The sequence below is a fragment of the Octopus bimaculoides genome, chromosome 30 (genome assembly GCF_046866305.1).
Source record: "Octopus bimaculoides isolate indiv1 chromosome 30, ASM4686630v1, whole genome shotgun sequence".
NCBI classification, from domain to species: Eukaryota; Metazoa; Mollusca; class Cephalopoda; order Octopoda; family Octopodidae; genus Octopus; species Octopus bimaculoides.
Window position 1 is genome coordinate 2,635,317 of NC_142957.1, and position 15,045 is coordinate 2,650,361.

Consider the following 15,045-nt stretch of genomic DNA (forward strand, 5'->3'; position numbering starts at 1 on the left):
TCGTTGGATCGGTATGTGATAAAACGATTCCCAAGTTTATTTGCACCAATTTGTTTTCAAATGCAGTTTTCTTAGATGGAATATACACATTTTTTCTAAATTCATACAAATGAACTCTGTACATACATATATTAAAATTCTACTGTACTTAAAATATTGTACCCGCGAATAACATTTTTTTAAAATTATAATTAGAATTCGGTAAATTTGAGATTATTTATTTTATTTATTATAAGAATCTAAAAAAACAAGTCAATCTTTAAAAACATGATACGAAAATAACCAAAAATAAATTAGAAAAAAATTTTAAACACGTCTTTTAAAATATACTATTAAAATAGTCATCTTATTTACTTGTCTGAAGTACAAACAATAAAATATGAAGTTGTAAATAATATTGCACAAGTCTCTTTTTTCACCTGAATTGAAATCCCATTACACAAAAAAAAACATGATTGCAGTAGAATGGTCGTTAAATGGTTTCAAATCAACCATATTCTCAATCAGTTCTTCCACATCAAAATATAAGCAAAAATTTAATCTGACAAGTAAATCATAAGTAAAATTTATTAGCATTAATACAGAAGAATTAGTCTAATTCGTCTTTAGCTAATTCGTTACACCTAATTCGTCACTTTCAATTTTCTCCTAAGGACGACACTAATTAGGCAAATTTTACTGTATTTTTTAAAATTAATTTTATTTTATTTCATTTTTAAAATACTGCTTTTTCCAGAAATAACGTTATGGACTTAAATACAAACTCAAATAATTTTGCTTAAATAATTTTTTCTGAAAATGATAAAAATTACTGGAGCTATACATGAGAAGAGTTTCTGAAAATAAGCCCATCAGCTTAAAAGTGGATGGAATTATTTCTGGAAATACAATAAAATGTATAAATATTCGTTTGTTAAAAAATATTTTAATTATTTTCTTAAATTCTAAAAATAAGAAAAAGTTAGTTGGACAGGATTTCGTTGCATTGGATGATATAAAAATGATTTTAAAAATGCAACAATAACCAATGCACCCACCGTAAGGCACAAGGAGCCACCTGCCCCTTTACGTTTTATGAACAGCATTACTAGAAACCCGCAGGTCTGCCCATTGAAAGAAACAATAACAATATTGTATCATTAAATTTTGAGGAATAAATTTTTTTTAAAGTTTTCATATATTTGCTAAAATTCCATCTTATAATCCAATTTTCATTAATCGAATATATCAACTATGTAGTAAGAAGAGGATTTGATCATAGTAATAATAAAGCCATGACTAATATAAAACATTTTTAAATGCAAAAGAAGCCAATGCATCCATGGTAAAGCAGAAGGAGTCACCTGCCCTTGCTAGGGCAAAGTTAGTTTATTAGTTGAAATTCACTGCGAAATACAGCCTGCAAATCAGCAATTCAGCAACACTGCCGTGTGTGGATGATGTTTATACCCAAATATCTAAATACACACATACATATGCACATACATACATACATACATACATACATACATACATACATACATACATGCATACATACACACATACCTGGTTACAATATTCTCAAAGAATGTGAAGGTTGAAGTAGATGGTGAGGATAAAGGTTGTTATATGGTTGTGAAAAGGGTGAAACCTGTAAACCAGACTAACAAAATCTTCATCAATGACTTAACTGTTTCCCTTATATCTAATAAGGAATGTTGCAGGTATCTCGGGGTGGAGGAAAACATATACACCTCTCATTCCAGGATTTCAAACCACGACCTTCTTATCGTGTGTAGCACCCTTAACCACGATGTTATGTGTCCTCGACAGCTATTATATTACCAAAACGGTATTTGTCAAATTTATTGAAAACATTCCAGAGACCATTCTTATCTACTTGACGCTTTTCTAAAACAAATGCCATTGTTTTTATCGATTATTGGGATGGTGATATCTGCTCAAAGACACGACCTCATTTCTCTAGTTACTAAAATACAAACCCAACAATTTTCTCTAGTTTCCCAGAAAATATTTGAGTTGGTTGTAAAGTATTCATGTTGTTCTTTAATATCAAGACTATGATCAGAGGCGTTTCGGTCATGATCATCCCGTAGATTTACTTAAATCCCAATGTGTGTTGTGTTCTTTCCTTGATTAAGACGGTAGCGTGTGAGACAATGGAATATCTCTGTTTCGAATGCTTACGATAGGGCTGATAACGTAAATGGTCAAGTAACGGACATTTATTAGTCCTGAAACCTACATCTACGATAATTATTGTAATACATCACATGATGTGGACGTTAATTTTCATAGAACTCTCCGAAATATAAGTCCTAACTTACTATCAAGATGAACCATCAATTTGTTAAATGACATCTAGGACTAAATTATTCTGCTACTAGCAGAAGAATGAAGGTGATATTCTACGTGGTTCACTCTCCATGTGTGTTTAGCATATTGTAACGTTCATGTACATGGGTTATGTTAAGTACAACATTCTCTCTAAGGTTTAGGGGCGTCCAGTTCACCCTGTGTAACTTGCCGCAGGATACCCGCAGATACAAGTGCTACAGAGTAATGACGGTACTAATTCCCTAATTATTCTCGTGAGCATCCACTTACCAATTTATCATTATTCCATCTAAACAAAACAGTTTAGATTGTTGGAAACAATTTTCCTACGTCGGGCTACATCAAGTAACCTTAGATATCAAGAACCTTCCTAATTATCCTTGCTGTCCCTAATAACACTGTTTTCTAGAGCTTCACTAAACTAGATTTAATACTTATTTCATTTCATCTGTGCAAATCTTTAGGAATAATTCCTAATGCACTTATAATAACGGGGATACATTTTACCCGCACTTCCCATAGACTCTGTAACTCAATGTCTATGTTCTGTTACTTTGCTGTTTTTTCTATACCTCTTATAAGGATTTTGTCATTATTTGGGACTGTAAAGTCAATTACCTAGCGCTTTCTATTCTTTCTATCTCCTAATACTAATTCAGGCCTTCTAGCTTCTACTACTCTGTCAGTCTGAATGTTAAAATGCCACATCTTATACTTTTTACTTTCTAGCACTTTACTAGGTTCATGTTCATACCATTTATCAGTATGCTCAAATCCTAGCTCTCTACATATCTCTCTTTGGATTATTTTCCAAAGGTTGTCATGTATTTTCTTGTATTCTTTCTTTGCCAGCTTGATAGATTCACTTACGATATTAGTAACACTTTCTTTTTTCGATTTACCTAACCTACATTGGGAATTTACCTGGTTTTTGTTTATTCTGTCTTTTATGTACTTAGTCCTGAATACTTCATCCTTTGCTGTTGCTTACAAACTCTGTCTCCCTTTTCAGCTTCCTTTCTGCAACCGTATTAGTCTGTGTATTAGTGCATGTTTAGGCACGGCTGTGTGGTAAGACCATATTAGTCTGTAATTGTCCCCACCCTCTTTTCTTTCTGCACCATTTCTGTTCCACTGGTGATTTGTCATTTATTTCCGGATGCCATATCCCTATTTAGATATCATTCCTGTCATCAGCTTCCACAACAGGGGCAGACAGGTGATAGGCTGGTGATTATCCACTGCATTGCATTTGTTGGGATCCTTTTGTCAAAGAATTGTTTTACTTGTGGTCAGCCACTTTGGGATTTATACACCGTTGTTGATCATTTTATGTATTTGCTTGGCTATTCTTCTGTCTAGTGCTGGGAAAATTTTCAGCCAATATCTTTGTACACCGTCCGGTCCTGGGTATTTCCAGTTCGTCGATTTAATGACTCTGGCCCACATTGATAGTTAAATATACAATGAGGCGACTAACTTAGCTGTTCGACAAAACGACACCGATAGAATAAGTAATAGGCTTACAAAGATTATATCCTAGGGTCGATTTGTTATGAGTAAAGGCGGAGCTCCAGTATGGCCACAGTCAAATGACTGAATCAATTAAATAATATACACGTTGGGCTTCTTTTCGTTTCCATCTACCAAATCCAGTTATGAAGCTTTTGCGAGTCCAAAGGCTACAGTAGAAGACATATGCCTAGTGTGCTAGGCAGTGGAACTGATCCCGATACCAGATTTGGAGAGAAGCGTCTAACCACACAGCCGCACCTAAACATGCATCCATACACAGATTCAATCCAAACAAACACGCATAAAGAGGAAACACTTTCCAAGCCGTTCACTTTGTTAAATTTGTTAAATGATTAATATGGTGCCCATTAATGGCTGTGTTCTGTTTTATTTCTCCTACACTTTGAGTTCAAATTCCGCCGAGATCGACTTTGCCTTTGATCCTTTTGGGGACGAAAATTTAAGTACCAGGGAAACCCTGGGATCGATGTAGTCGACTAGTCCCCTTCCCACAAATTTGAGGCCTTGTGCTTTCAGTAGAGAGGATTATTATTATTATTATTATTATTATTATTATTATTATTATTATTATTATTATTATTATTATTATTATTATTATTATCATCATCATTATTATTATTATTATTATTATTATTATTATTATTATTATTATTATTATTAGTAGTAGTAGTAGTAGTAGTAGTAGTAGTAGTAGTAGTAGTTGTAGTTTATTTAAGTTCTTTCTTCACACATGCTATAATCTCCTCAGCGATGCTCTGCTCCACCTATTTCTTCTTGTCTTGCCAATTTAATATTAAATATTATATTAAATGTCTACTCATCTTCGGTTTGTCAAGAGGATTGTCAAATGATTTACACTCGGAACAATTGTACATATATCACTGGTTAAAACGGAAGTTTTCAAGGAGCAGCTACATATTTCAGTAATTGTATTCAATTCCTGTGATACTTGTGAAGCTTACTTTCAACGACGCCAATGTCTCCTTTTGACAAATACAAATTGATAGTTGTATGAAAAATTCGGGCAAACTGGAGTAGACGAAATGAGTAGGGCAGGTCGGGCTGGGTGAGCTCCTTATGGGCGAGTGGAGGAAAAAAGACAAATGAATACACACACATACCTACACACACGCACACATGTATATATATATATATATATATATATATATATATATATAATTATGTGGAGAATGGAGAAACAAACACAAGAAGAAGCAAGTCAACTGGGCTAGTTAGCCATTGATTTAATTATGTGGAGATTATATAATGAGTCATTTACGTACGTTTCAATGTGCCAAATGATTTGGCAGATCTCTTCAGAATGTTGAGGAGTATGTTAGAGTTCATGGTGTGAGAGATGCAGGAGAAACAATTAGTGGATATATTAATGCATATGGTGGTATAAGAATAGCATTAGGTAAAGTTAATCTTACATTTTAGTTGAAGTTGGGTTAGTCTTCCTGGAAGGGGACGTAGGGTGGGTGCTATTAAGCTCGTAGTTCCAATCTTAATCAGACGCATTGCGCACGTGTTGTTTTTAGAATTGAGGTGTGTGTCGTTTACTTTTAGCACCGGCGGTGTTAGTAAAGGGGAGTAACCCTAAGTTTTGGTGAAGAGGGAGCTAACTCTGATCTTATTAATATTTAATTATAATTAATTATACTTAGAAAAGGAAAATTATTTTTTACATATTTAATTATACTTAGGAAGTGGAATGTATTACATATTTAATTATACTTAGGAAGTGGAATGTATTACATATTTAATTATACTTAGAGAATGAGTATTTAGTAGCGTGTAGACAAATGGGCTACGTTCATATCTTATGTTTAAGAGAATATTACTAGCCGTTGGGATTTTGAGCCGTTCAGTTAGACAGAGGTCACAGCGTCTGTTAGTTGGGTTATAAGAATTACCTACTTTTAGTATGTGCCACTTTAGTTTATATTCTATCTTATTGTCCTTTAGTTCCCAGATATAGCTACTAAATCCTGTTGAATTTGCCTTTTTTCTATTTCTAAAGCTAGATTGGTGCTCATTATATCTGACGCGTATTTGGTTTTTCGTAGCGCCAATGTAAGATCTAATATGGCTGTTTGTGTGTACGTCGCATTGGTAAACTATATTTTCGGTTTTACATCTATTGGAGAAATTACATTTATTCCTATCTCTACAGTTACATAGATTGTTTGGGGTGTCTATGTCTGTGTGTTGTTGTGTGGCCCTATTGTTTATTATAGTGTTTGTCTCTCCTAATAAGGGGTGTTGGATAAGGGTTGGAGTTAGTTCTATTAGTTGGACAGTTGTTAGTTTGGATGTTCGTGGTCTTTCTAGCTGTATAGAATGTGTCTAATTTATTATTATTAAGAGATGCTATTATGGTAGCTAAGTTACATGTCAGGCTGTGGCCTATTCTTATTTTGTTCTTAAATATTCCTGCGTATTTATTGTTCACATTGAGGTGTTTATCTATTATGTTCATTAATGAACGGACTATGTTAGATTTGAGATTCATGTTGTAGGGAATAATTAGCCAGATCGTATCCTTATTGTTCTTATTGTTATTACGGCCATGTCTGGTATAGAACCTGCCATCATAACTGGGAAGGTCGTGAACAAACGTTTATCTCGCCACCTTCAGAAGATATTGTAAGTTCTATCCCTTCATTATATTATAGATATACATACATACATACATACACACACACATACACACACACACACACACACACACACACACACACACACACACACACACACACACACACACCACATACGGGCAACCTGATAGAACCATCTCAAGTGGAACTGCCCGAAATCGTCATGACTTTTGGGACTTGACTGAGGAAACAAAGCCCGTCTTTCTTTGCCTGTTCTAATTATGGTTTCCCCTGTTCGCTTTTGTATCGTCTATATGTCCGAATCTTTTATTGTCCTCTATTGCATTTTTGTTCCGTTATATATATATATATATATATATATATATATATATATATATATATATATATATATATATATAAGTTGTTGGCACTCCGTCGATTAAGCTGTCGAGGGTTCCCGTTCATCCGATCAACGGAACAGATTGCTTGTGAAATTAACGTGCAAGTAGCTGAGCACTCCACAGAATCGTGTACACTTGACAGGGTTATCGGGTATATTCAGTGTCACACAGATTATGATTGTGTCTAGAAGAATATATTACTCAAACAAATTCTAACCTTGTCTGATTTTCACGATTTATTTACAATCTTAAGAATATATGATAAGACGATACAATATAATGAAACGATAGAATATCAACTGTCCATTCTGATTGAGCTAGTACTTCCATGCATTAAACTATGCAATCGTCAACTTTATGTGGTAGTGCTGATAGTTATGCTTCACAATTTACAACTGTGGGGAGATGCCTAAACTGTGTGCCTTAAATACAATTGTATAGGCTTCAGATTGTTAATTTTTGCAAACTTTATTCTGACAATCAGTATGTTCCTTTAACAAATTACTTAAGTTGATTGGTGTTTGGTTTAGGCGTCGCATATTGCAACCTTTTCAATAACCATTGACTATATATATTGTGTTGTCCGGAAAGTTCGTGCCGATTTATAGTAGCTTACATTTCGACTTATTTTAGAACATGGTTGAGTCCATAAAATAGGATTTGACTATACCTCCATTTAGAGCACAGTTTCAGCTATCTTTTCGTGTTAATTCTGTAACTCTTTAATAGAAGAAAAGAAAGTTCATTTCGGAACTTGATGCTTTTCTTTTTCCGTAAATGGAAAAATGCCTCACAAGCAACCAAAGAAATAGGCGCAGTTTACGGTGATGTTTCTTTATCCGAAAGGACTTTACTGAAAGAGTTCGCAATATTTTGAGCTGGAGATTGTAGCCTTATTGATAAAGAGTGATCAGGCAGACCATCCACTACAGATAGTGACCAAATCAAGTCATTAATTGAGAATAACCCACATTGCACAACCCGAGAATTGACAGAAAGCCTCAACGTATAAAAATCCGTCATTCATGAGTACCTGGTAAATCTTGGGTACACTAATCGCTACGATGTTTTGGTACCACATGAGTTGAGTGAGAATAACCTTTTGGATCGAATTTCCATTCGCTTTATCAACGGAATGAAAACGCGCCTTTTTTAAAGCAAACTGTGACAGGTGATGAGAAATGGATTATCTACCGAAATGTTCAGAGAAAACGATTCTGGAGTAAGCGACATGAGGCACCCTTAACCACCCTAAAAGCGGCTCTTCACCCTAAAAAAGTCCTGCTTCATGTATGGTGGGATTGGAAAGGAATTCAGAGCTTTTCCCAAGTAACCAGACAATTAATTTTGAGAAATACTGCACAGAACTGGACGAGTTAAAAGCAGTAATTCAAGAGATACGTCCAGAATTGGTAAACAGGAAGGGTGTTGTTTTCCAACATGATAATGCAAGACCGAATGTTTCTTTGTTACCCCACTCTCCTTATTCACCAGATACTGCTCCTTCGGATTTCTACTTATTCAGGTCTCTGCCGAATAGTCTTAATGGTAAAAAATTCTATTCCTTGGATGATGTAAAAAGATACCTTGGTGAATTTTTTGCCATGAAACCACCTCAATTCTGGGAAGAGGGTATTTTCAACTTAAAGGCAAGATGGAGACGTATTTTGCAACAAAATGCTTGATATTTGATTGATCAAAAATGTAATGGCAATTATTTATTGACCTTTTTCTTTCCTTTAAAAATCGGCACGAACTTTCCGGACAACCCAATATATACATATTCTTTTATTCTTCTATTCTTTTATTATTTTACTTCTTTCAGTCATTAGACTGTGGCCATGCTGGTCCACATCTATATATGTCTGTATGAATGTACGTATGTATTCATGTATATGTTTGTGTGCGTGTATCTTTCTATTTGTTTCTGTCCCCCACCACCGCTTGAGAACCGGTGCTGGTGTGCTTACATCCCCGCCATCTAACGACTTGACGAATAAACCGATAAAAACAGTACCAGGCTTAGCATAAAAAATCAATGTAAGTACTGGGGTTTATTTGCTCGACTAAAATTTCCTCGTGGCGGTGCCCCAGCATGGCCACAGTCTAATGATTGAAACAAGTTACAGATATTACAAATTAAGATTTAGGGAATAAGGGAAGCCATTCGCCTTAGAAAAAAAAACGAAGGAAGGTGGAGTGATAAAGGGATAGGTAAAGGGTTTGCTGGGGGATAACTAAGAGAGAGAAAGGTAGAGTGAGAGTATGAGGTAGAGGGAAAGTAAGACAGCTAGAATGACTCTGTAATACACAATAAAGTTAGAGAGAGGGAGAGGGAGAGAGAGAAAGGGATGGAGAGACAGAGAGAGAAAGAGAGATAGAGAAAGGGAGAAAGACAGCGAAATACTATGAAATGTATGCGTATACAGTTGTGGCTGTGAGGTAAGAAGCTTGTTTCCCAACCACACGGTTCTGGGTCCAGTCCCACTGCATGGCAGTATGAAAACCTGTATCCTACTATAGCCTCGAGTCGGCCAAAGAATTGTAAGGAGATTTGGTAGACAGAAACTGAAAGAATCCCTGAGTATATATAAGTATATATTTATGTGTGTGTATTTGTGTTTAAGTCCTCCTATCACTAACTAACAATCGATGTTGATGTGTTTCAGTCCTCGTTATATAGCGGTTCGGCTAAAAGAGAACGATTAGCTTAAAATATATGTTTTGGGGTCGATTTCTTCGATTAAAATCTTTCGAGGTGGTGCTCCACCATGGCCTTCGATCCAAAATGCCTTTGAATGTTGCAGCATATCCCTTCGGCAACATCTTTTAACCACCAAGTGTCGAAGTCCATCCATTCACCAAGTTTGCATACATGAGGCTGTTGACATTACAAGAATTAGAAGGCAATATTCTTTGTTTGATAACTTTAAATACATGCCCAAGGAAGTCACACGACTCTACCGCAACGTATTATTAGATGAAAAGATGAGGCTCTATGAGCAGAAGACCCTACATGGATATGTTAGTAGAAAGATCAGAAATGATAGTGACATCGATCATCAAAGCATTCTATCATGGACCAAAATCCGGATTACTTCCTCCGGCTTTGAACGTATGCGTTTACAATCCAGGAACAGGAAATATCAAACAAATACCTGATGCACAAACGGGATAGAAATGCAGGAAAAGCAGTAAAATATGACAACCGATGCAGACTTTGGGGAATGAACACTGAAGATATTAGCCACATCATAGGAAATATATATGTGTGTACATACATACATATATATGCATACACAAACACACACACACACACACACAAAAACACACACACGCACACACACACAAACACACACACACACACATATATATATGTATATATATAATTTAGAGAAAAGAACCAAAGTTCATGAACTCATCTATGAAAATGCAGTAATTTTTCTATATGTGACTGGATTTTCATGGATGAGTTCAATGAATTTGGTTCTTTTCTCTAAATTATATATTTATATATTATATAGTGTGAAAACTGATTCAATTTTAAATTTTGTTTAATTGGATTTAATTGAATTTTTACCTGTAAATTTGGATTTTCATCCCTATTATTATTATTATTATTATTATTATTATTGTCATTATTATACACACACACACACACACACGCACACACACATACACAAACACACACACACACATATACATATATATATATATATATATAACGTATTTACGTGTAGAACGATTGATAGATAGGCTGGTAGATAGATAGATAAATAGATAGATAGAAAAAGAAAAAGTTGGAGAGAGATTAATATATTATATATATATATGTGTGTGTGTGTGTATGTGTGTGTATAAATATAACTATTAAATATTAACAGGAAAGTAGCAAAAATTGATTTACTTGTATAATGCCAGCTCCAAATATGACTTTAGTTTTAAAGATTTACAGAAATTAGATAAGGTTTCTGCACTTATGTGTATATTATATTACTGAAAGTTTAATGTGTACATTTGCAGTTTGTATCGGATAATTATACTGACCGCAGGACAATATTGTTATAACTCATTATGTGTTTTTTTTTGGGGGGGGGGGGGGGTTTAACGGCAGTTTCAGTAATTTATGTCGATGTATGTGTTTGGCTGAACTTTAATATCCGGAAAATAAATTCGTTTTCTAGTTATTCACCATTCCTACACGTCGCCAAAAATATTAGATGAAGTGTTTTGCTTAAGAACACAATACTACTCCCGATACAGGAATTGAAACCGCGATCTCGTTATCGCAAATGCAGCACCATTAATAACGTGGTCATACACCTTGGACACCAATTATATTATTAATCATGGTACATGTCATATATAGGCGTGACAACATTCCAGAAATCCTTCTTATCTACTAGGCGTTTTCCTGAAGCAACACCCACTGAATTTTCATGGATCCCAGAAAAGATCTGAGCGTCACTTCTAAGAGATGTTTCTTGTTAGCTAACGATATGGCGTTGTATCATGTAATGATAGAAAGTCTGACGCAGAAAATTGCGTTCTTTGATGCGGTGATACAAAATCTGAGAACGAGGCCAATATTAGGCACATATTTTTGTTTAGTTTTTTATTGTATTTCACTTCGAGTATTGTTGTTGACGTTGTTGTTTGCCCTGAGCGATCATAATTTTGCACAAAGGCATTCCAACTATAGCTATCTAATTTGTTTTTTCAACCTTAGCAACTATGTCCTCCATTGTCTAAAATATTCCCAGGTGTTTGATGGAAAACATAATAAATATATCTGCGTCACTAGCCAATGTTTCCTGATTGAGTAGAGCTATGATCAGAGGATATCCAGTCGTGATCTTCCTATCCATTTAGTTATATAGCATTGTCTCGGTCTCTAGGAGAGCAGGGTTTTCCCTGAATTCAACTGCTTAAGCACACATGCAACCAAAATCCTGTAGGACACTTGTGTATATACCACTAAATACATGCTTCCAACTCATCAGATTTGAATGCTTCGCCACCTTCCCATCGCCGCAGGACGTTTGAAAGAAAAAATAAGTTGTACAGTTAAAAAGAATAGAGCTACAATTTAAAAGATAATATTAAACAGGAATATCCAAGCAAAATAGTCAACAATGACTGTACACATTTTAGATCCAATAAGGCTTACACAACACCCCATAGACCCGGTCTATTGTATTGGATTGATCCAGAGATTCCTTCAATAGGGTGCAGCCGACAGAAGATATTTAGTACCAATAAAGGTCAAACATTCACCGGTGTGAGTTCATCATGATCTCAAGTGCAAGCAAATAATCACCCAAATGTTCAATACCATTCCCTACATATCCAGTTTTATATAAGCGTGGCGTTTTTCCAGAGACATGCTTCAACAAAATTTGAGGGTGCTTCAATCCCAGTGTTCTTCCGACATGCAGGACGCCCACCCAGAATTTCTGACTGCCCGTGTTAATGGGTTCCGCCGTCCATTTAACAAGTCATGGTTTCAGTTCTCGTGGGCTTCAAGTAACCTCTACATCAGGCTTGGTCAAGTTAAGGTCGATTAAACCGGCACATACATACATACATACATATATTGCCTTACACAGCGTCCCAAACCATAATTAGTCTTGACACTGAAGTTTCTTTTTTTATTTCTTTACTAAATATATTCAGGACAGAAAATAAGAAATTCTATTTTTCTACTGAGATTAAATCAATGTTATAATTCTCTGAAGTACTCTTCCTTTATCTTGAATCGATTTTACAAAGTCAATAATATTTCTTAATTCTTTCATTTTATTTGTAGCATTTATGTTTTAATTAGTTTTGTTTAAACATTGATTGTATTTAATTCAAAATAAAACGTATTTGTTTCTTTGATATCTCTTTATATGGTGAATCAAATGTTTGTAATAAAAAATATTGAGGTGTTTAAAACGAAACAATTATTTAAAAAAATTACGACGTTGTTCTGAACTTTAAAATCCGCCTTCAAATTAGAGGGAATTACAAAGGAGAGCGAAAAACTTTTGATTCCCACACCCTAGTAAGCAAATCCCGATAATGGGCACACTCATAACACATATTAGAAACATTAAATATAATGTTTGAATGTTTAAATATATACATAAATGATGATAGAGCGACCACAATCAATGGATTTAGATTTGGTCTCCTTCATTACCTTTCGATATTAATTTTCGAGTGAAGTCAAAATTGTTACCAATTCGGACAAAATGTCTTGCAGCGTTTCTTTCGGCTATTCACGTTCTGAGTTCGTTTCCTGCCGAAGACCACTTTGCCTTTAATGTCTCTCAGGTGCTAAAGTCGAATTAGTCGACTGTCCCCTTCCCCCACAAAACAAGTACGGGCCTTGTACCTGAGCCAGGAACAACTTTATAGGCGGCAATCTAGGATTTTAGGACAAAGAATTGCTACGCGGTGTCATATGTAATCATGTATGGTTATATATAGATGCATCAGGATATATATACATACACAAACACGCACAGATATATTTCTGTATGTGTGTGTGTGTAAGTGTACCTGTGTGTGTTTGTGTATGTGAGTGTGTGTATTTATGTACGTCTGTGTATATTTGTTGATATATATATGTTTAACCTCGTACACATGTATATATATATATATATATATATATATATATATATATATATACATACATGGACATAAATACACACACTCACATACACAACCACACACATGTACACTTACACAAACGCATACATACATAGATATAGATATATATATACACACACACACACATATATATATATATATATATATATATATATATATATATATATATATATATATATATATGTATATGAATAAATATGTAAATATTCAAACGCAGTCAGAGATCTACGCACACATACGCACACACATATATAACTATATAATATTTTTCTTTAACACTTTTACTGGTTTAAGTCATTTGACTGCGGCCATGCTAGAGCACCACCTCAAAAACTTTTAGTCGAAGAAAATGAACTCAGGGCTTATTCTCTGTAAGCCTAGTACTTATTTTATCGGCAACTTTTGTCGAACCGCTTCATTACGGGGCGTAAAAACCTGCTGTCCAGCTGTGATGGGAAAACAAACATAGGCACAAAGACATGCACAGACTCACACAAACACACACCAACACACACACACAGACATATATATATATATATATATATATATATATATATATATATATATATATATATATATATATATATATATACATATATACATATAAAGCGCATCTTTCGGTTCCGTTTACCAAATCCACTCAAAAGTTTTGCCCGACCCAAGTGGCCATGCAGTGAAACTGAACCTGGAACTATGTTTAAATAATAGTTCTTACGTGCGTGTAACAACGTTATGGTGGCTTGCAACCAAATCCTCACCCACAAACATTGTCAGGAAGAACTTTAATGTATTAAGTTGCATAGTTATAGAAAGATAGAGAGATAGGTATAAATAAATCGTATATACGTGTGTATATATATAAATGTTAAATGTTAAAAGAAAACTAACAAAAATTGATTTACCTCTATAATGCCGGCTCCAAATATGACTTCAGTTTCAATTTTTCACAGAAATTAAACAAGTTTTATCAACCGATGTGTGTGTATTCTATTGCTTCGTATAAGATTTTGTCTCGCGTTCCAGCTGGCATCCGAAAAGCATACTGAATGAATTACTGTGTTGCAATAATTCTCTAAGTGTATTTTTTTAAAACGAGAGTGGCAGTATTTTCTCTTCATGTATGTAATTGGCTGCAATTCTTTAACATCCGGAAAATAAATGCATTTTCAATCTAGTCCCCAATCCTATACGTCAAGTATTGAAATGATCGCAGTGTAACATGAGATGAAGTGTTTTGCGCACAATACACCTCTCATTCCAGGATTTGAAACCACGACCTTGTTATCGTGAGTAACACCCTTAACCACGATGTCATGTGCCTCGACATCTATTATATTATCAAAATGATATTTTTCATAGGTCCTGAAAATATTCCGGAGACTATTCTTATCTACTTGACGCTTTTCTAAAACAAACGCCATTGTTTTTATCGATTACTGGGATGGCGATATCTTCTCAAAGACATGACCTCATCTCTCTGGTTACTAAAATGCAAACCCAACAAATCTTCC

General features: G+C 34.7%; 1 protein-coding gene and 1 pseudogene across 2 annotated transcripts in view; one reads left to right on the plus strand and one right to left on the minus strand.

Moving 5' to 3' along the window:
* Window positions 1-14,656, minus strand: part of LOC106877465 (uncharacterized) — a 68,988-nt gene extending 54,332 nt beyond the window's left edge. The window contains exon 1 of the mRNA XM_089346156.1: window positions 14,437-14,656. The gene's annotated coding sequence lies outside the window, so the exon portion shown is untranslated. The remainder of the gene's footprint in view (window positions 1-14,436) is intronic.
* The window catches only part of LOC128251273 (acyl-coenzyme A amino acid N-acyltransferase 1-like), a 128,766-nt pseudogene that overhangs the window by 83,296 nt on the left and 30,425 nt on the right, over window positions 1-15,045 (plus strand). The gene's annotated exons all lie outside the window — the stretch shown is intronic.